The following is a 22,602-nucleotide window of genomic DNA, read 5'->3' as shown; positions in this document are numbered from 1 at the left end:
GAGAATCCGGCGAGGACTCCTATTCTGCACATATACATTGTGTTGCATGCTTCATCCCATAAGTGCAACGGTAGGCCCTGGTCATGTAACATTGCCCGTGCAACTCCCACAATACTTATTTAACTGTGGGTTATGGGGTGCTATTAACTCTCGTCGAATTCCTTCTGATGCACAAAATTTCTTGAATTCATTCGACACATATTCTTCATCGTTATTGCTCCCGAGAGCCTTCACTTTCCTACCAACATCTTTCTCAACAAGTGCTTTAAACTCACAAAATTTAGAGAATGTCTGATCTTCTTTAGCATGAAGAAAATCTAGCACTTACATGAGAAATCATCTACAAATATTACATAATATATGTGCTTGGTTGTGGAGGCTGTCGACAACGGTCCACACACATTTGAGTGAACTCTTTTAAGGATCGCTTGCACTTGATTGTCCTTATCATGAAAGGTGGCTTTCGTGTACTTCCCTAGTGTACACCCTTTTCATGTATCTCTCTACTCTAGTGCACCCTTGAGAATTCATGTAGAATTTTTTTGCATGATCTTCAAAGCTCCATGGTGAAGATGGCCCAATTTTCTATGCCATAATTCACCGATGTCTCAACTCTGCACCTTCTTTGCTTTTGTGCTCAAAGCAACACAATGTTCTACTTCCAATTTGTATAGGTTCTTCACCTGAAACTTGATCCACTTCACTTGTCTTGTGGCTATGTGACGAAGGAAATCCTTTCCTTTGCTAAATATCACATCGTAGCCACGGTCTTCCAACATAGCAACTGAAACTAAATTCTTCTTCAGACCCAGAACATACATGACATCTTTTAATGTGAGAGGAGAACCAGAATCCCTCTGAAAAGTAACAGTACTGATGTCAGTCGCGCTATACCTTCCATCATCTCCCATTTTGATGTGCATCTAGAGGTCCTTCTCCTCCAAGTCATTGAAAAATTCTTTGTTGTTGGTCATATGGAATGAGGCTCCACTATCCAGATACCACATACTACCCATCACCGATGTCACCATGAAGGCAATCAGAGTGAAATCCAACTCGAATTGTGAAGCAATAGCTTCACCTGCCGCTCCTCTTGAGGAATTCTTGTCGACCTTCTTATATGGACAATTCGTGGCATAGTGTTTGTTGATCCCCTGTTTTGTTCCTATTACTATCAGTTCAATCCCCATTTTGACCTCTTTTTGGCACTATGGAACCTACTTCTTTGCTAAGTTTATTGTCCTAATCTAGTTCCAATCCCCATTTGAGGTAAATCTTCTTTTGATTGCATTTGGCTATTTGTTGGTAGATTTAAGTGAATATAGGTAGCATATTCTTAAACTAACTCATTATTGTAATCGAGTGTAGACTTCTCAGCAGAATGTGCAGGACAATACTAGAAGAAGCAGTTGATGTACCATGACTCTCTATTTTAGTACTCAAAGGCTACATGCGGATTTGGCACTCAAACAATGCAATGGACAAGGAGTCGCGTGCTTCTGGATGAGGAGATGGCGCCAGCCATGAGAAGAACACATGTGATCCCAAGATCTTCACTCTCTTTCCTTTAGATGCAACATACACTAAGTTGGGGTTTGGTTACGAAGTTGTTTGACCAATTTGAGCCAGCCGTTCAAACCAACTTGTTCTGAAGGAGTAATGTTGTTCGACTGTTATAAACTACTATTTTTAGTTTAAAGTTTAACCGTAATCAAATGCCTATAAAAGGCGGGGATGTAATATGTCAAGGGGACATGTTGAACCTTTGAAGTATTTGTTGTATAATTGTGACTTAAGTTTTAATAGAAGATTGTTATGATGCTCTTGCTCTGAATTCTAGTTGAATGCGTTGATGGGATGCTGATGCTCATGTTTTAATTGTGATCGGAACTGTTTCGTTACTGTAAGTTTAAAAGCCCCCAGGTGTGGTCGGGCCCACCCATCTGGGTTTGCTCTGTATTTTCATCGACAGTGTCACTATGAAACTAGTTACAGTTAGTTCCCTTTTCCATTATAAGTCAGTTCAATTGCGTTGTTTCGTTTGATTGGTTAGTGCATACAGGTGTGTTGAATGATTGTGAAGTTCTTGTTATTGTCATAGTTGCAATTAGATTTTGGTGTGAACTTTGCGAGCCTTCCAAACCAGAGTTGTGCCATTACCTTGATTTACTATCATCTTAAATACATTGTATGGTCGTTTGATAAGTTGATTGAATCATTACCTATGGGCGATGCCAGAATAAGTCTTTAAACTCTTTAACAGTCATGTATGAACACGATCTTAATTGATTAAGAATAGGCTTGGTTTATTCGCCAAATCGACCTCTGTTTCTCTGAGAGAATTGACTCGAATCGATCCCTTGATTAAACCGTAGCATTGTGTAGGCAACACAAAATAGGCGAACATTGCATCAACTGTTCAAATACTATAACGGATTTGGTTGAAACGAATTGGATTGGTGACCAAAGCGTGAAGATGCATTACTTGCACAGATGATTGATTGGTTTTTATTTCACTTCATTTCATTTAACAGACTATCGGATTAATGCATTGTGGGTTGGTAACAGAACACTGCAGGAACGTTTGTGTGTGATTAGTTGCCGAAGACCAATTCTTTAGCTTGCCTCCCCTGTTCATGCAATTGCCAATTTCATTAGTTGACTGAGACGATTACTCTTCCCTGTTTCTGTGCAATAATTAGTCTCATTTGAATGATTGATCTTTCTCTTGGTTCATAGGCTCCGGTTATCCACTTTGTAGTTAAATCATTGCTTGGATTTGCAACAACATATTGGTTTTGAGTAAGAATATTCACAAGTCAGGATTGGTGTGATTCTAGAAAAGATTTAAGTACAGTTCCTTGGAATTTGTGTGATTACATAGCTGGGTGTTAAACAGGATCAGCGTTAGGGTTGCTTTCATTAATCAAATCCTGTAAGTGGTTTATTTGAAGATAGAACAATAAGTAAGTGAGTGATAGAGTAAAACAAAGTAATTTCTCTAGATTAGTACTTAACTCCTGAGTCTTGATAAGGGAATGAACCATTAAGTACAAAATGATTGTTTGATCAAGTGCTACTGGGATAGATTACTCATTTACTTAAGGGTTGGATGGTTATAAATTGCTTCAGGAATGAATTGTTATTTGCATCAATAGTTTAATAAGTTGAGTGGTTATTAGTACAGGTTGTTTGATTACTTCAAGTAAGAACTGCCATCATCATAGGATGCTTGTTGAGGAATGATTGAGTGGTTTTTCACATAGAAGGTCTGGTACCAGCATTCAGAGATTTGATTGATACTGTTTGGTGTGGATAAAAGTTTGTTTTCATCACTAGAGATACATAGTTGAGTACAGATTTGAATACTAGAATTTGTAAAGGTTTTAGATTAAATTTGATTGTTGGGTTTGCTCTTGACAATTAGATGATTTGATTTGCAAATAGTTATTATTTCATAAATTGTTAGAAGGAAATGATTAAACTCTGACCTAGCCCTGAACAGAGAAAGCGCAAGGCAATTCATGCTTACGAACCCCGGGTTGACAATTAATATTAAGGGATTTAATCTGACCATTTAAATCTCTCAACAGTGTTCCAACTCATGACAGTGAAAACATTTAATCTTCGATAAGTCCTTCTTTCTGACCTGAATGGAAACTCCTTTAGATTGGAAATTCTTTCGTTTCTCTTTCTTTGTCTTTCCAACTAAGGCACAATTCTCGCCATCATCATGCTTGGATGAGGTTCCATCTCTGGTGCTCCACCTTATCTCTTCTTGCACCAAGTCAGACCACAAACACTCCCACTTTGGTAGATGCTCCCTCCCATTTACCGAATCCTAGTAGCTGTGCCAGCTCTTGGGAAGGCCTAGAAGTGCTACATCATCTTCAACAACTCTAATACTGACACTCCCAAGCTCATCCCGACATTAGGTGAACCTGCTCAAGTATTGTGGTATTGTGTTCCCTTCTCCATCTTGATCTTCCAAAGCTTGTCTTTCAGTGCCACCTTCCTGTGGTCATTGTTGTTCTGAAACAAGTTGATCAAGTTTTTCCACATTACATATGGTGTATCCTTCCCGTGGAAGTTTGAGACAATATGATCTCAAACTCCTTCTAGTATGATCCTTCTCACCTTTGCAACACATTTTCTCTGCTCTGCCAGATCTTGAGCATTTGTTGTTAGAGGTTTAGGAATATCTTTGTCTATGAATTCCTTCAACCTGTTGTCTTCCAACACTGTGTCCATCTTGTCCTTCCAAACAATAAAGTTCGAACTACAACAATATAAACTTTGAAACGAGAACTATAAACTCAAAACTGGAACTTTGGCCAAAAAACCCCGAAAAAACATCAAAAACAATGCTAAAAACGAAAAGTGTTGATGCTGGAATAACACATTTTTTTTTGGTAAATTTTCAACATGTTTTAAAAATGGCAGTGAAAACCAATTTTTTGCGCAAAAATTATCCAAAAAACACCCTCAAAACGAAAAGTGTTAATGCTGGGAGAACAATTTTTTTTTTTTTTTCAAAAGTAAAATTTCAACATTTTGAAATAATGATGTAAAGTATTTTATCATGACCCCGAAAAACATTAAATTAAAAATAAAAATAAAAATAAAAATAAATAACATTAATTAATTAATTAATTATAAGAATTAAAAAACTAACAAAAAAAATTTAAACAAATAAATAGTAAAAAAAATATTTAAAAAAATGGGGAAAAAAGTTATCTTGTAAATCATAAAAAAATTGGCAAAAAAAAATAAAAATAAATAAATAAACAAAAAATTAGGTAGGTAAAAATAGAAAAATTAATAAAAAACAAAAAAGTAAAAATAAAAATTAAAAACAAACTAGATCTTAAAAAAATAGAAAATTAAGAAAAAAAAATAAAAACTACTAAAATTAAGATTAAAATGTTGATTACTTAAAAAACAAATATAAAAATATATATAAAAGACAAAAAAAAAAAGAGTTAAAAAAATTATCTTACAAACCATAAAAGAATTTGAAATATATATATATATATATAATAATAATAATAATAATTTATATATATATATATATATATATATATATGGTGTGAGAAAGACTTAGCAGCTAAAAGAAAATTAAGTTATTATAAGAAGGTCATCAACCCCACCCTAGAAGATCAAAAGTATCTCTCTATTTTAACTAGCTCAAAGAAGAAAATTAATATAGCAAAGATTAGAACGAATTCTCATGAGCTCCATAGTGAAATAGGTCGTTGGGCAGTTCCTAAAACGCCATGGATGGAAAGGATCCGCCATATATGTAAGAATAGGAACATCGAGGATGAAAACCACTTCCTCTTAGAGTGCACCGCGTATAACCACATTAGATCTCAGTTTCACAATCTTTGTTACAATACTGACCTTCCTAGCCTTTTACAATGTCAAAATTATAGTGAGCTCGGGAGGCTTCTCTCCAAGCTTTTTGAGCATAGGAATAAAATCTTAAATCAAAATATATAATTTGTTTCTTCAGGTCCGATAGACCATTATTTGGTCTCAGCGGACGTTAACCATCATCATCATCATCATCATCATCATATATATAATTAAGTAAATAAAAAAAGAGAAATTTAAAAATAAAAATAAACAAACAATAGAAAAAGCAGGAAAAAAAAAAAAAAAAAAAAAAGAAGAAGTAAAATTAATATTAAAAAAAAAGAGTGTATTTTTTATTTTAAAAAAATGTAATTATTTTTTATTAAATATATATATATATATATATATTAAACAATCTATTTTTTATTATAAAAAAAATTATAATTTTTTATTTTAAACTATATATATATATATTCTTCTTTTTTTAAATACAAATTATTAAATCTATATTTTATATTAAAAAAAATACAATTTTTTTTAAACAATCTTTTTCTTTATTGAAAAAAAATTATAATTTTTTTTTTTAACAATTTTATTTATTTTTTATTTAAAAATAAAAATCATAAAATATATATATATATATATATTCTTTTAAACAAATTTAATTTTTTAATTTTAAATTTTAAAAATTATTTTAAAAAAATTAAGTTTATATATATATATATATATATAAAATTCAGTGGCCCTCCACCCCTCGGCTGCCAATGGTGGCGCGGTCGTGGGCGGAGGGCCTGCGTGCAGGCCCCTTCGCCCTCGGCCGCGCCACCACGGGCGGCCGAGGGGCGGGTAAGCGATTCCCGGAATCGCCCGCCCACCCCCCGCATGCAGGGCATCCACCCACGGCCCCGCCACCACGGGCGGCTGGGGGGCGGTGCACGCCCCTCCGCCCACAGCCGCGCAACCACGAGCGGCAGGGGGGCGGTGCACGCCCCTCCGCCCACGGTCGCGCCACCACTGGCAGCCGAGGGGTGGAGGGCCACCGAATTTAAAATATATATATATATATATATATATATTAATTTAATTTTTTTAAATAATTTTTTAAATTTTAAATTAAAAAATTAAATTTGTTTTAAAAAAATTAAAATATTTTTTATGATTTCTATTTTTAAATAAAAAATAAAAAAAATTGTTTAAAAAAAATTATAATTTTTTTAATTAAAAAAAAAAAAAAATTAAAAAAAAAATGTAAATTTTAATTTTTTATTTAAATATAAAATGTAGGTTTAATTATTTTATTTTTTATTTTTAAATATAAAATGTAGGTTTAATAATTTGTATTTTTAAATAAAAATAAAGATGGTTTAAGAGAAAAAAAGAAAAAGATTGTTTAAAAAAAAAAATATTTTTATTTTTATTTTTAAATCAAATATGTATGTTTAATAAAAAATAATTACATTTTTTTTAATAAAAAATATGCTCTTCTTTTTTCTTTTTTTCTTTCTTTTTTTTTAACTAGTTTGTTTTTAATTTTTTCCTAGTTATTGCTAATTTTTTTTTTAATAATTTCTCTATTTTTACTTACTTATATATATATATATATACATATTTTAATTTTTTTTATTTTTTTTCCAAATTCTTTTATGGTTTGTGAGATAATTTTTTTAAACATTTTTTGTTTTTTTAAATATTAATTTTACTATTTTTTTAATTTTTTTCATTAATTTTCTATTTTTTTTAAAACTAGTTTGTTTTTAATTTTTTTCCTAGTTTTTGCTAATGTTCTTTTTTTTTTATTTCTCAATTTTTACTTACTTATATATATATATATATATATATAGATATATATATAATTTTGTTTTTTTTCCAAATTTTTTTATGGTTTATGAGATAATTTTTTTAACATTTTTTTTTTAGAGACAATTATTTCATGTGGATTGAAAATTTAATTAACAATATATAAATATGTAGAATATCGAAAATGCAAAATATCGACCTTCTTCTTTAAATATGCAAATCAATAAAAACCTTACTACAAAAAATATAAAAATAAAAATAAAAACATGAAAATATGAAGCAGAAGACCACTTCCAAAATTATTAAATTTACAAAATAATTATTTACATTTCATACATTAGAAAATTTAAAGTCAAAAAATAGGTCTTTTAAAAAAAGGGTCTGATGCAGAATAACCACTTTTTAAAATCAGCATGAAAATCACTACCATTCTAAAATGCAATGTACATAAAAAAAATTAAAGTGCCAAAAACTATGCTCTAAAAAAAACATGTGTGTTCTGCATCACCCCTTTTCAAAATCGGGTCACTTTTTTGCTATCTCTACAAAACGAGTAACAGTATCAGTTCTCGTTTCAAAGTTTACATTGTTCTACCCTCAAGGGCATATTCGAGTCTCAATCCGTAGAATGACATATTATTGGCTCTAAAGAATGATACTGCAAATTCAATTTCACCTGCAAAAGACAAACTCGTATTCTCCTCTTCTAGAGTGATTTCCGCTCTGATACCATGTAGAAATTCCTTGAAGATTCAAACTGCTAATTGTAATTTACTAAATCAATAGACTTGAATCTACTCTACTCGTCAATGAAAATAATTAAACGATCATGAAATCACGAAGCATACAAGAGAAAGAATTCAATCAACACATTACACAATGATTTCCCGGGGAAAGCCACAACTAAAAACTCCTGCTATCTGTATATTGCATTAGTCAGAAAATATGAGAAGATTACAATGCTTTGCTCAAGCCTGAGCTACCTCTGCACTATCTCTATGAGTCTCACAACTTCCTAGACAAGCCTTGGCCAATATTTAACCAAAATTTGGCTTGCCCAAGTCCCTATTTTCTTGGGAATTGGCCCCCTATTAATTAAGGAAATTCCTCGATATGAATTGTGCAATCCTCATAGGCCTTCCTCTGACTGCATGCACCACTTATACAATTCAAATGATTATACAATTGATAGTACATTGCCTTTGAACTCCAATCTCAACTGGGTTACTCTCAGATCTGACATGCATGAGTTATTTAAGAGTGAATCATCAGTTAACTCGTTGAACACACGAAGCAACACCCCATTGTCTAACCTCCTACTAGTTCCTCCATCAGTTGGACCTAGTTTAATTAATTAATTACAACTCAAAATAAACTAAACCAGAGCTCCTATAATGTAGGAGGCACTCTACATGACTCTAGTTAGACCCTCAACTCGAATTGACTGACCCAACTAAGTCTAATTAACTTAGTTAACTCATATAAGTTGCCTTGTGACGTGGAATTAGAATTTTATTGCTAATTTAATTCAAGGACAAAATTAAATCAAGATTTTCTTGTTGCATTTTCAACTCTCTCTCTCTCTCTCTCTCTCTCTCTATATACCCCATTCTCTTAACAGTACCTTGGGAGTTGAGTCTACCTAATAACCACCTCTATTGGTTTAGGAATGTAAGGGGGTGTGTTATAGTTACTGACAGACGTACGTGAGGGAGAAGGAAAGATATTAAGGCAACAAACCTAAAACAAAAGAAAATTACCCTCTTAATGGTTCTCTTCCTGGTAATTGGATGAAAAAATCATTCCCAAATGTTTGAATTCCGAATTGGCAAGTATCCAACAAAACCACAACAGTTCATAGGCCAAATAAATGGAAAGGAAGTTGGCAATGCCATGTAGGCCTCCTCCAAAATTTGTCCCCGAAAGTCCAGACTAACGACTACTAGGGGGTGATAGCCTTCGCCACAGACTAACCTCCCACATTCTCCTACCAAATATTTAGCACGGTAATTGCCAGATTCCACCTTTTTTCCTCACACAATCGCACCGACACTACATCCATTTTTGGCCTACGTAATCTTCCCCACCATCATTATCATTAATTTATGCATAAAATCCATATAAGGCATGTACCTTTTATATTAAACCTCGCTGAGGGTGGATGCCATGTCCCTCGACTTATTTGTTGTTGGAATCATGATTTCCATTACACTAAAACCGACATTTGTTAGTAACAAACACATCTCCAGAGTTAATGGACTGTTGAGAGGCAGTTAAGCACATGTCGTGAAACACACAGGGAGCATTGGATTATCCAATTCCCAACAATATCCCCCCTAGCGTGACCTAAGTGTGTTTCGAACTCGAGACCTTTGGCTGTGATACCACTTGTTAGAATCGTGATTGCCATCACACCAAAACCTGTAGATGTTAGTAAACATATGCATTGCTAGAGTTAACAAATCCTCGAGAGGCAGTTAAGAACATGTTGTGGATCACATGAGGAGTGTTGGTTTATCCAATGCTCAACATTTGTGAGGTGGTGTTGAAAATGCAACAAGAAAAATCTCAGTTTGATTTGCCTTGGTCAAACTAGAGAAAATTCAAATTTCCATTTCAACAAACAACTTTGATGAGTTAAATTGAGTTTCATGGCTTGTGTCACCCTATTAGCTTAGTTAATTTGAGTTGGAAGACTTGAGTTCTTTTAAGCATGAGTGAATGCTAATTTGTAGCAATATAATTCAATGAAATTGAGTTATTGTCAGTTAAACTTGTTCTAACTGTTGGAGGAACTAGTGGAAGGTCAAATTAAGTAGTGGGACATCAGTCTAACTCAAAGATCATCTAGTTAACTAATCAATCAACTAATAATTAGCTCATGCATGCAAATAATACAAGTTTCCAAATTGCGGTAAAGTTTATGAGGCAGTTAACTAGTAGTTGTAAACTAGTAGAGTGTATAGGTGTTGCATGAGGTCAGGTGGACCATCCTTGGGAATTGCACAATCAATTAGAGGAATTCCCTAAAACATAGGGGCCCAATTACTTAGGAATTGCGCAAGGAAATAGGGGTGTGTTGTTTTGACTTGGTTAAGTACTATCCAAAATCAATCATTCATTAACACATAACATATAGAGAAAATTTTTGCTTTTGTAGGTTGAGCTTTGGGATTGCGCTAACAATTGTAATAACTTCTCTTGTTCACTTGAATAATGAAAATAAGGATGAAGTGGTTTTTAGCAGTTGTGTTCCCCTTAGATACAATTGTGTTCCCATGAATGTGATTGATGTATGTTTGCAAGATTATAGTTCTAAATTGTGAATTGAATTCTGCAAAGCGGTAGAGTAGGTTTATGTCTTCTGATTTAGTAAATTTCATGAGAAGTATAAAATCTAGACATAATTTAGACGTGGTATTAGAGTAGGATTCACATTAGAGCAAAAATTTTGAAGTTTGTCCTTAGAAGTTTCGAACTTACATGATCAGTGTAGTAGAAATTCTTCAGAGCTAGAAGGATGGCTTTCTACGGACTAAGACTTGAGTATGCCCTTGAGGGCAACTTGAATTTTGTTGCTTGGAAGGATCGCATGGAGGCAGTGCTAGAAGAAAAGGGATTGAAGGAATTTCTTGAGAACGATATTCCAAAACCAGGATCAACTGATGTCCAAAATCTAGCAGAATGGAAGAAGTTTGTAGCCAAGGCGAGGAGAATAATATTGGAGGGAGTACGGGACCACATTGTCTCAAATCTCCACGGGAAAGAAACTTGTACATTGTGGCAGGCCTTGACAGATCTTGTAACACCCTCCTCCCACATCTACCCAAGTAACCGACCAATCGGGGTAAACATGTGATGAGAAGTTACTATGATATGATTCAACTCCCTATGTGTCAGTTAAGGGAGTGCAACTGGCAGAACACATCACATAGACCTTCCACATCAACAACAGAAATCCTAGGATCCATCCCAACCACTCAGGTAACCAGCCCCTGAGACCAACTAAATTTTTAGTGCATCAAACCCCTGGAAGCTCCCTTGATATGGACAAGGGTGAGTTTGGGAACCTTTGGACACTCCCACAACAATGGCAAGGAAGCTTCCAGGGAATTTTTTTCCCAGTGTTATGCTTGCATCTCCAATATTTGTGCCACTTTTTCAGGCCCAAAGCCCAGGTCACTACCCAGAACTCAATGACACCTTCAGAAATGAAATTTCATAATGGAACAAAGATACATTTGTAAAAACATCAACAAGGACTAGACTGGACCCCTACTAGCCATGACAGGCATTTCGTCAAACATATCACAAATATGAAATCTATAGGTCTTAACAACATAATTGAGCATAGGGGTCTCATACTTATATGAGAATCATTAAGAAGCATTGATGCCTTAACACATTAGCTGCAATTCCATCTATTAGGCCATAGATACATTGTTCATTCATTTACAAATCAAAACACGATGAGAGTCATACATCATCACTGTCAGAAAACTTGCCCATGACCAACAACATAACAATGATAAAAAAACCATAAAAATCACATAATAACAAGTACACTTACCCATCAATTATAAGAGGAAAAGAGCTCTTATTAACATATGCAAAATGCAACCAGGTCTGGGACTTCCACATACCACCCAACCATAGACTAGGCCGAACCAAATCTCTCTTTCAACTAATCACCCCCATGTCGTAGTCCAAGCATGAATGTGGGATCTCATAAAACATATCAATCAAAACCATCCAGAGCTTCCAAAGGCCAAACCACCTCAACCAGTGATTCCACCACACGGTAAGACATCACTAACCCTCACCAGATTGGTCTCTACTCAAGCTATCTATGACTCCAGAGAGTTTGTTCCAACACGACTTCCAGGACTAGTAACTCAACCCACGGCTGCTATCAGGCTCTAGAGCATTTGTCTGACCAAGGCTCCAAGACTAGTAACTCAACCCACAACTAGTGTCGGGCTCCAGAGTGTTTGTCCAACCAAGGCTCTAGGACTAGTAACTAAACCCACCAAGAGCTCTAGAGTGTTGGTCCAACCAAGGCTCCAGGACTAATAACTCAACCCAAGCGGTTACAGGGCTTCCATAGCGTTTTTCCAACCAAGGCTTTGGGATTAGTAACTCAACCCAAGCGGTTACAGGGCTTCCAAAGCATTTGTCCAACCAAAGCTCCATGAACTAATAACTCAACCCACAACCAAACGAATATGAGAGCCAACCAAAAAATAAAAGTAAAACCCACAATACCATGGCTATCCAGGAAATGGCAAGGCAGGCAAAACCACTGTCAATCCAGACAATCCTCCATGCCAATGACAGATCATAGCCAAGAAACCACATGCATGTGCCATGCATGCCAAAAATAGTCAGGAAATCATACATGCAACTTGGTACCTGCAAGTAAAACCCACTATAGTTGTTGATCTCGATGTCCTCTTACGTTTTCCTACTTTTTCTTTGCCTTCTTGCTCCAAATTCCAAGTATTCCGCACTCCTCCAAGAGTGCTCCAAGTAAACTCTATGCCCAAGAGTATGAGAAAGAGAGATAATAGAAGAGAGCTCCACCAAAACCTGTCAAAAAATTTCCAACTAATCCTTAGAAGTCTTTTTATCAATAAGGCCTCTATTTTCTTCATTTTCCATTATTTTCCTTCAATTTCTTCCTCACATGCAACATGTGACCCTTCACCTTCCTTTTCTCCTAATTTCCATTATTTTCATAAATAAAATGTCAATAAATGCCTCATGCCTTTCCAAAACCTTTGTCATTGCCTTATCCATAATAAACCGAATGAACACCCACTATGATGTTTTTCCCACCATTCACCTTGGGATACGTGTCCCATGACCTTGGTCTTATATTCTTTTTTACATGAATTTTTAACCAGGGTTGTTATAGATCCGTTCTAGAGTAGCAACGACCACAGGAAACTAGCGCTTAAGGATAAACTTCGAAATATCAAGATGCAGAAGAATGACTATATTCAATAATATCTAACCAGGTTCACACAATGTCGTGATAAACTTGCAGGAGTTGGTGTTAGAGTTTCAGATGATGGTTTTGTAAGCCTAGTCCTTCTAGGCCTTCCCAAGAGTTGGCATAACTACCGAGATTAAGTGAATGGGAGGGAGAAACTACTAAACTAGGAACGCTTATGGTCTGATTTGATACAAGAAGAAATCAGGCGAAATACCAAAGATGGTACTTCTTCCAAAGGAGCAGATGAAGAGTGCTTTTCTCTAGTAAGAAAAGGAATGAAGGCCAAGGGAAATAAGTCTCAAGGTGAGGTCGATCTCAGCCAAGAGGGTAAGAAGAAAGACTTGTCCAAAATTAATTGCTTCAATTGTCATGAATTAATTCAGGCACTATGCCACTAAATGTCCACACAAAAAGCCTAGCAAAAAGGAACCTGCAGTAGCAGCAACAGGTGAAGCTTTGGCTTCATAGCTCAAGCTTGACTTCACCCTTATCGCATGCATGGTCAACACAATGATGGGGAGTGTGTGGTACTTGGATTTAGGTGCCTCGTTCCACATGACGGGGAATAGAGAGTTTTTCAGTGACTTGGAGGAGAAAGATCTCTAGATGAACATTGAGTTTGGAGATGATGGAAGGTACATCGCGATCGAGATTGGTATAATCACCTTTTCAAAGGGAGTCAGGCTCCCCTCTCAAACTCAAGGATGTCATGTTCGTTCTAGGCCTAAAGAAAAATCTCACCTCTGTAGCAGTTTTGGAAGACCGTGGTTATGATGTGATCTTCAGCAATCAAAAGGCATTCTTGAGACACATAGCCACGGGGTAGGTGAAGCAGATCGGTGCTCGAGTCAAGAACCTATATGCGCTTGAGGTAGAAAATGCATGCAAAAAAATTAGGAGCAAGAAAAGGGTTAGAGACATGGTTGTTGAGAGGGAGCATGATTTACCTCTCAAAAGGAAGTTTGAGAAGGAGCCTCGGGAAGTTGTGGAGCGACCACAAATGGAGAAGCAGACATGAGGCAAAGTGGAGACATCCACTCAAGCAAAGACGTCTAGCAGGGGGAGAGTTCAAGCTAAGTGGGTAGAGGGAGCACATGCAACCATACCTTGAGGTGTGAGGCGGGGCGATATGAAGCCATAGTTCCATGAGTGCATAAATTTGGGTAGGGTACATTGAGGTGTTCTCCTCATGGATCAGTACCCTTGCTACAGGGGCCCACAATATTTAGTAGCAGGAGGATCAATTTCAGTCATATATTGAGGAGTGATCTGAAAATGGAGGAGGTGTCTTTTTCCTCTTCTCCAAAATCAAACAAATAAATAAACAAGGTTCGTTTTGATGCCTTGCAAGGTAATAATGGGTCTTGTCACAAAAACGTGTTTTCTTCAATGTCTCTTCAAGTCATGAGTTTGTCTACACACGTAAACTTAACACAAGCAACATAATATCACATAGCTCATACATGCATCATAAAGAGCATAACAAAGGATTTGTTGACGAAGTTGACCCCTCCTGGGCTACATCTCTGGGCCTGCCAACATAGCTAGACCGCTTCATATATTCAGTGTAAAAATGAGTACATAGAAGTTTGTTGGTGAAAAAGTGTGCTATTAACCCTACAAGGTAATGTTCACCTGCAAAGAACTCTCACATAAAGCAGCAATACAAGGCATCTCCTACAAAGATCCTATACTCCAAATGAAATGAGCTTACATGGGCATAGCTACATCTCTGGGCCTGCCAACATAGCTAGACCACTTCATATATTCAGTGTAAAAATGAGTACATAGAAGTTTGTTGGTGAAAAAGTGTGCTATTAACCCTACAAGGTAATGTTCACCTGCAAAGAACTCTCACATAAAGCAGCAATACAAGGCATCTCCTACAAAGATCCTATACTCCAAATGAAATGAGCTTACATGGGCATACAAGCACTTCCATTCCACATTGAAGAGTATAAACAAAACTTTCCTCAACATGACATAATGAGAAAAGTAAACCTTAGCAGAACCCTACAAGTAACAGTTGTTGCAGTAGAATTTTAAAGGTGAGAAAACCCCTACAAGGCCTTCTCCATGCTCAAAAACCTTCTAGAACTGTTTCAAAAACCTAATTGATCTAGACACCCTTGGTCTTCAACCTGCAAAAAGGCTCCTTAGATGTGCTCAAATAAAAAATTAGAGGTCACCATTGGATCCATAATATCAAAAAACCTCTAAGTAGACTCTTCTTGAGCTCAATTTGGTCAAAAACTAAAAAAGGTATTGCTCTTTAAGCTCTCCCTTAAGTTTTGTTGTTAATTGTCCCACAAATCGAACCAACTAACTAATTTCCCTACAAATCCACCTTGTTTTTCGCTAGCGGAGTGACATTTTCACCCTTCGTCGGCGCATTTTGTTGGACGATTAAATTCACCAATGGCCCCTTAAGTCTGAAAAACACAGTCATATAGGCACATAAGGTTGCGGGCTAGGCCTTAATGCTTGCCCTCGTTAGCCTAGCCCCTGAAAGGTCGCGTGAGTGGTCTTATCGGCCACCATGGGACCATGGGTTGGGCTAGCCGCCTACCCTTCCTGTCGGGCACCTTGACTATTGGTGCGTGATCTTGTGGTCGGTCACATGACCTACGGCTGGCCCCCACTCCGTAGTGCCTCCACCTTCCGCCTGGAGCCACAGTGCTGTGTGTATATATGCGACCAGGGGTTGGGCCAAACCTTGAGCCCCTTTATCGTTGGCACATAAACTTTATCGCCATGGTCGTATGGAGGTCGGATGACTAAGGGACGGGGCTGGTCCCCGATACCCCCTGCTGTTAACGCCTTCCAATCCTACCGAGGGTCATGTGAGCTAGGTGCAACCGAGGGTTAGGGCTGTAGCCTGGCCGCTTCCTCCCAAAGGCGCCGAAATAAACTTTAAATATGGGTTTTTCCCATAGTATAACAAGAAACACCATATAGTATGTTGGTAGAGCGTTGCATTGTGATGTTTGAGGTTAAGGGTTCGTATCCATTAGACCAGAGTTGGACCATAACCAAAATTTTCACTGACCCCCGTGTGCCACATGGCAGCCCGTGATTGGGCCATGTGGCACCTTACCATTGGCCCAAATCAACAAACCATCAACCAATGAAAATTGACCATAAACCGATGAACTGGAGGATGTCAAGTGTCATCCTATGGTTGACTCGTACCCTGCACAGTCACCATGTTGAATCATTGTATGGGCACCCAGTCAACAAACCTGCTAAAATTTTAGATGTTGGGCCAAACGATCAGCACGTGATAACTTGAGCATACGGTGTCAGATTGAGGTGAAATGAACGTCATTGGATTCAGAATGATGAACACTTCGACTTGACACTAGTTTCAATACTTTCTGGGCACTTTCATTTTTGAGCTAAAATTTGATCACCTGATCACACCTCCCCACTATGAACTTTTGGACTCCAAAAGTTTACTTCCCTAGTAAATATAATGAGGCTGAAACTCAAAATCACCCAAAAACTCAATCCAAAATGCTTACTTTTCAATTAGTTCCCTTCAAGCCCCAATCAAGGCACTTCACCTATCTTCTCCATGAAGACCTATTGTCCTGTTAAGAATTGAACCAATATTCTTATCGCTATTGCAGGAACAAAATACTGATGAGTGGAATCTAAACATTCTCTTTAATGTCATCTTTGCACAGCTCAAAAAACATCTTCATATTGAAGTTAAACCGTTGAAGACAAACTTGACTCCATCTTGGAAATCAGAAGCAACATAAACTTGCTTTACCATCCTCAAATTGAGCTTGCACATAAAATGTGCATTGCTACAAAAGTTGAATGGTATAATTGGCTTTGCCTATAACAACATAGTCATCTTGTACAATCTTAAAAACAAAGATTCTTTTCACACAAGTTTCATGTCGAATACTTGCATCAATGAGTACATAACAAACTTGAATGACAAACTTGTACATTCCAAAAGTCCTTGAACATGTGGACTTATAAACAAGCCAATACATAACATCAATGAAAAACACATACTTGTTGCACATAGTGACAATTATTGTTCACTTTACAAAAGTACCTAAACAGGTAAACAACAATAAGTAATTACAAATTTACAAAGGAACTTTACAAACAAGTCTACCCAATCTCTGCCTCTCCTAGGCTTATGAGTTCTCTTTTTGCATCATCTTTTTCTTAAAGGTTACTTAGTATTGTTTCGAGTCCTCTTTTCCACCTCTTGCTTCCCTTGCATTAGGTTGCACAGTCTCTTTTCCCTTCTTGGAACGAAGCTCTGGATGTAATTTCCAACATCGTTCATTACCATGCCCATGCATCTTGCAATGGGTACAAAATAACTTTCTTTTGCTTGTCGATAAAGAAGTCCTCTCATGCAAAGGAGAATCATTATGCTTGATGCCTAGAATCTTATCCATTCTTTTAACCATTATCATATGTTTCTCACAACAAACACACATACTCAAATGCATCACAAGAAGTACAAGGTTACTTATTCCACAAGTAGTAAAAATTATCATGCATTGGAAAACACCCATGAGATTTATACCTGTCTCTAGGGCTGCAGCTTTGACGAAGTGGAGTGGACGATGACATACATGGTCCCTTCAAGAATTCATCTCACTTGGGAGACAAATGAACATTGTCACAAGGTGGTGGTGACATCTCATCCTCAGATGGTTGATGTGCCTCAAACTGTTTAAAGCATTCTCCAAACTGCTTTTGAGCATATCCCAATCCTTGATACTTTGGTCTCTCCTCAACCATGATTGGATTGGTGATACCTTGGCCATTTATGTTGAGGCCTCCTCCTTCATAAACCATCTTGGAAAGAAAATTCATACCAATACCTTTGGTATGTTGCTCAAATGTTGCAAAAGAGGTGTTATGCACATAAATAGAAGGAATTGTACTTGAAATGCTTATTACCTCCTTAAACTTTCCATTCATCTTTTCTGATGATGACGACGACATTGAAGATGAATTTAGCCACCCACTCTTATCAACTGGAATATGGTGATAATCTTGAAGATGCTTGCAAAATTCACATGCATCATCTTCCTCATATGGTCCATAACCATTGTTTGAACCATGACCACATACTGGTTTCATTATGGAGGTTTCTCTTGCTGTCACAAAAGTGGAACTTTCAACAACTTGTTCTTCTAGCACATGCTGCAATTGTAGGTGCATATGCCTCTTCTCCTCTTCAACCATCTCTAGCATTCTTCTCAACTCAATGTTCTCCATATGAAGAGCCAAATTCTACTCCTCTAGCTCTTGGAGACTCTTTTTGCCCATTCTTGCAACTTGGTCAGATGAAGCTCTGATACCAATCTGATCTGAAAATGGAGGAGGTGTCTTTTTCCTCTTCTCCAAAATCAAACAAACAAATAAACAAGGATCGTTCCGACACTTTGCAAGGTAATAATGGGTCTTGACACAAAAACAAGTTTTTCTTCAATGTCTCTTCAAGTCATGAGTTAGTCTTCACATGTAAACTTAACATAAGCAACATAATATCACATAACTCATACAGGCATCATGAAGATCATAACAAAGGATTTGTTGACAGAGTTCACCCCTCCTGGGCTACATCTTTAGGCTTGCCAATATAGCTAGACCGCTCCATATATTCAGTGTAAAAAGGAGTACATAAAAGTTTGCTAGTGAAAATATGTGGCTATTACCCCTACAAGGTAATGTTCTCCTGCAAATAACTCTCACATAAAGCAACAATACAAGACATATCTTACAAAGATCCTATACTCCAACTGAAATGAGCTTACATAAGCATATGAACACTTCAATTCCACATTGAAGAGCATAAACAAAACTTCCCTCAACATGACATAATGAGAAAAGTAAACCTAAGCTGAACCCTACAAGTAACAACTGCTGCAGTAGACTTTTGAAGGTGAGAAAACCCCTACAAGGCCTTCTCCATGCTCAAACACCTTCCAGAACTGCTTCAAAAACCTGATTGATCCATACACCCTTGGTCTTCAACCTACAAAAAGACTCCTTATATGTGCTCAAATCAGAAATTAGAGGTCACCATTGGATCTAGAATATCTAAAAACCTCTAGGTAGACTCTTATTGAGCTCAATTTGGTCAAAAACTCAAAAAGGCATTGCTCTCCAAGCTCTCCCTTGAGTTTTACTGTTAATTGTCCTACAAATCGAACCAACAGACTAATTGTCCAATAAACCCGCCATGTTTTTCGCTAACAAAGCGATGTTTTCCCCATATGTCAGTGCATTTTGTTAGACGATTAAATTCACCAATGACCCCTTAAGTCTGAAAAACATGGCCATATAGGCACATAAGGTCATGGGCTAGGCCTTAACGCCTTCCCCCGCCGACCTAGCCCCTGAAAGGTTGAGCGAGTGGTCTTATTGGTCGCCACGAGACCATGGTCAGGCTAACCGCCCATCCTTCCTGCCAAGCCCCTCAACTATTTCCGCGTGGTCTTGTGGTCAGTCACATGACCTGGGGCTGGCCCCCATTCCATAGCACCTTCGCCTTCCGCTTGGAGCCACGGTCCTATAGGTATGTATGCAACTAGGGGTCAGGCCAACACCCGAGCTCCTTCGCCGTTGGCACCCAAACTTCATCGTCATGGTTGTATGGAGGTAAGATGACTTGGGGTTGGAGCTGGTCCCCCCCCCCCCCCCCCCCCCCCCCTACTGTTAGCGCCTTCCAATCCCACCGAGGGTCATGTGAGCTGGGTGTGACTAGGGGGGGGGGGCTGGCAGCCCGACCCCTTCGTCCAAAAGGCACCGAAATAAACTTGCGTTTTGAAGTTTGATGACAGGGGTTCGAATCCCTTGGACCATAGTTGAACCTTAACCAAAATTTCAGTTGACCCCCAAGGTGCCACGTGGCAACCCATGATTGGGCCACATGGCACCCTGCCATTGGCCCAAATCAACAAACCATCAACCAATGAAAATTGACCAAAAACCAATGAATTAGAGGATGCCAAGTGTCAGCCTATGGTTGGCTCATACCATGCATAGTCACCATACTGACTCACCGTACGGTCACCCAATCAATAGACCTGCGAAAATTTTAATTGTTGGACCAAACGGTTGGCACGCGATAACTTGAGCATACAATGTCAGATTGAGGTGAAACGAATGTTGTTGGATTCAGAATGACGAGCACTTCGACTTGACACCAATTTCAAGACTTTCTGGGCACTTTCATTTTTGAGCTAAAACTTGATCACCTGATCAAGGAGTGCAGATGGGTGTTGATAACATAGCAAGAGGCTCAATAGTGGAGTCAACAACAACACATTTTTCCCAATATACATTTGCAAATTGATTCAATTTTATTTTTTGTTTTTCTTCTCAGTTGCAGATGTTGTAGTAGCAACAACAATAGTGAGATGTGTTTCTTGTAGTACATTCCACAGATGCATGATAAGGGTGGTTGATAATCCCTTTCTTGCTGAGAGGGAGTGTTAAAAATGTAGCAAGAAAAATCTCAGTTTGATTTGCCTTGGTCAAACTAGAGAAAATTCGAATTTCCATTTCAGTAGACAACTTGGATGGGTTAACTTGAGTTACATGGCTTGTGTCACCCTGTTAGCTTAGTTAATTCGAGTTGGAAGATTTGAGTTCAGTTAAGCATGAGTGATTGCTAGTTTGTAACAATCTAATTCAGTTAAATTGAGTAACTGTCAGTTAAACTAGTTCTAGCTGTTGGAGGAACTAGTGGAAGGTCAAGTTAAGTAGTGGGACATCAGTCTAACTCAGAGATCATGTTATGAAACCAGCTCAAGAAAAGATAGAAAAGATAGATCAACGCCTTAGAATTCAGCCTCTTCGAGGGGGCAACCTCCTTTACATTACATAAATGAACAATTCTTGGATGATTCAAATGACAAAACCTCCTTTCTATATATAGGAGTCTAAGGAGTCACAATATAACCCAGCCGACCTAACAATAATAATATAAAGCCACAAAAATAACAATAGAGGGATTCTATGGGGCACAGTAATAACAATATGGGGATAATAGGGGCACAACAATATTAATAAGGGATGCAACTACAATAGTAATGGGGTAATCACTAGTATTATAGGGACCCAACATGCCCCTCTCCTTCAAAAAAGTGTTGTCCTCAACGCTTGAGTAGTTCTGGATGCTTTTGTATAAAATTCTCATCCTCCCATGTGGAATCTTCAGCGGATAAGTTCTTCCACTTGATAAGATACTCCGAAATTGATCGATTTCGTAGCTGTCGAGTTCTTGTTTCTGTGACTGCTTCCGGTTCCAATATAATTTTTCCTTCCTCGTCAAGTTTTGGCAATATTGTTTGAACTGGGAGCTTGTCGCCTATAACCTTCTTTAAACATGAAACATGGAAAACTGGGTGCAATCGAGAAGCTGCAGGAAGCTCCAATTTGTATGCCATAGTACCAATCTTTTGCAACACCTTGTACGGACCATAATACTTTGGTGATAATTTATTATCCTTCTTAGCTTGCTTGAGGGACATTTGCTTATATGGTTGTAGTCGTAGGAATACCCAATCACCTACATCAAAACTTCTTTCACTGCGATGTTGATCTGCCTGTTGTTTCATTCTATTCTGTGCCAACACGAGGTTATCCTTTAAGAGTTGGAGGACTTGTTGTTGATGTTCGATGTGATGTTCCACTGCTTGAACCTTAGAATTTTCTCTTAAATATGATGTGATGGATGGTGGTTGATATCCATAAAGTGCCATAAATGGGGTCATTTTTGTTGTTGTATGGAAGGAAGTGTTATACCACCATTCAGCCAGAGGCAACCATTTGACCCATTGTGTCTGTTTATCAGATACAAAGCAACGAAGATATCCTTCCAAACATTTGTTTACTATCTCAGTTTGTCCATCAGATTGAGGATGATAAGATGAGCTATGAGCTAACTGAGTACCAAGACAAGAAAATAATTCTGTCCAAAAATTTCCAGTGAAAATGGGATCTCTGTCACTTACAATAATCTTTGGGTTTCCATGTAGCTTTTGAATTGTTTCCATAAATGCAGTAGAAACTGTACTGGCTTTAAATGGATGTGATAATGCACAAAAGTGTGCATACTTGGTAAGTCTGTCAACTACCACCATGATGACACTCTTTCCCTCAGACTTGGGTAAACCTGTGATAAAATCCATTGAAACCTCCTCCCAACGTTGGCTTGGAATGGATAAAGGTTGTAATAGACCCGGTGTCTTAATTGTTTCAACTTTATTTTGTTGGCAAACCAAACATTCCGCCACAAATTTTTGAATATCTGATTTAAGGCCATCCCAAAAAAATTCCTTCTTAACCCTGTGGTAAGTTTTTAAAAATCCTGAGTGCCCTCCTAAGGGAGAAGTGTGCAATTCCATAAGAATCTTTTGTTTTAGTTGGGAATTCTTACAGAGGTATAAGCGATC

Source organism: Pinus tabuliformis, chromosome Q (assembly GCF_031772625.1).
Source record: "Pinus tabuliformis cultivar Carrire ecotype Pingquan chromosome Q, CPIR1, whole genome shotgun sequence".
In the NCBI taxonomy this organism is placed as follows: Eukaryota; Viridiplantae; Streptophyta; class Pinopsida; order Pinales; family Pinaceae; genus Pinus; species Pinus tabuliformis.
This window is presented reverse-complemented; position numbering follows the sequence as displayed.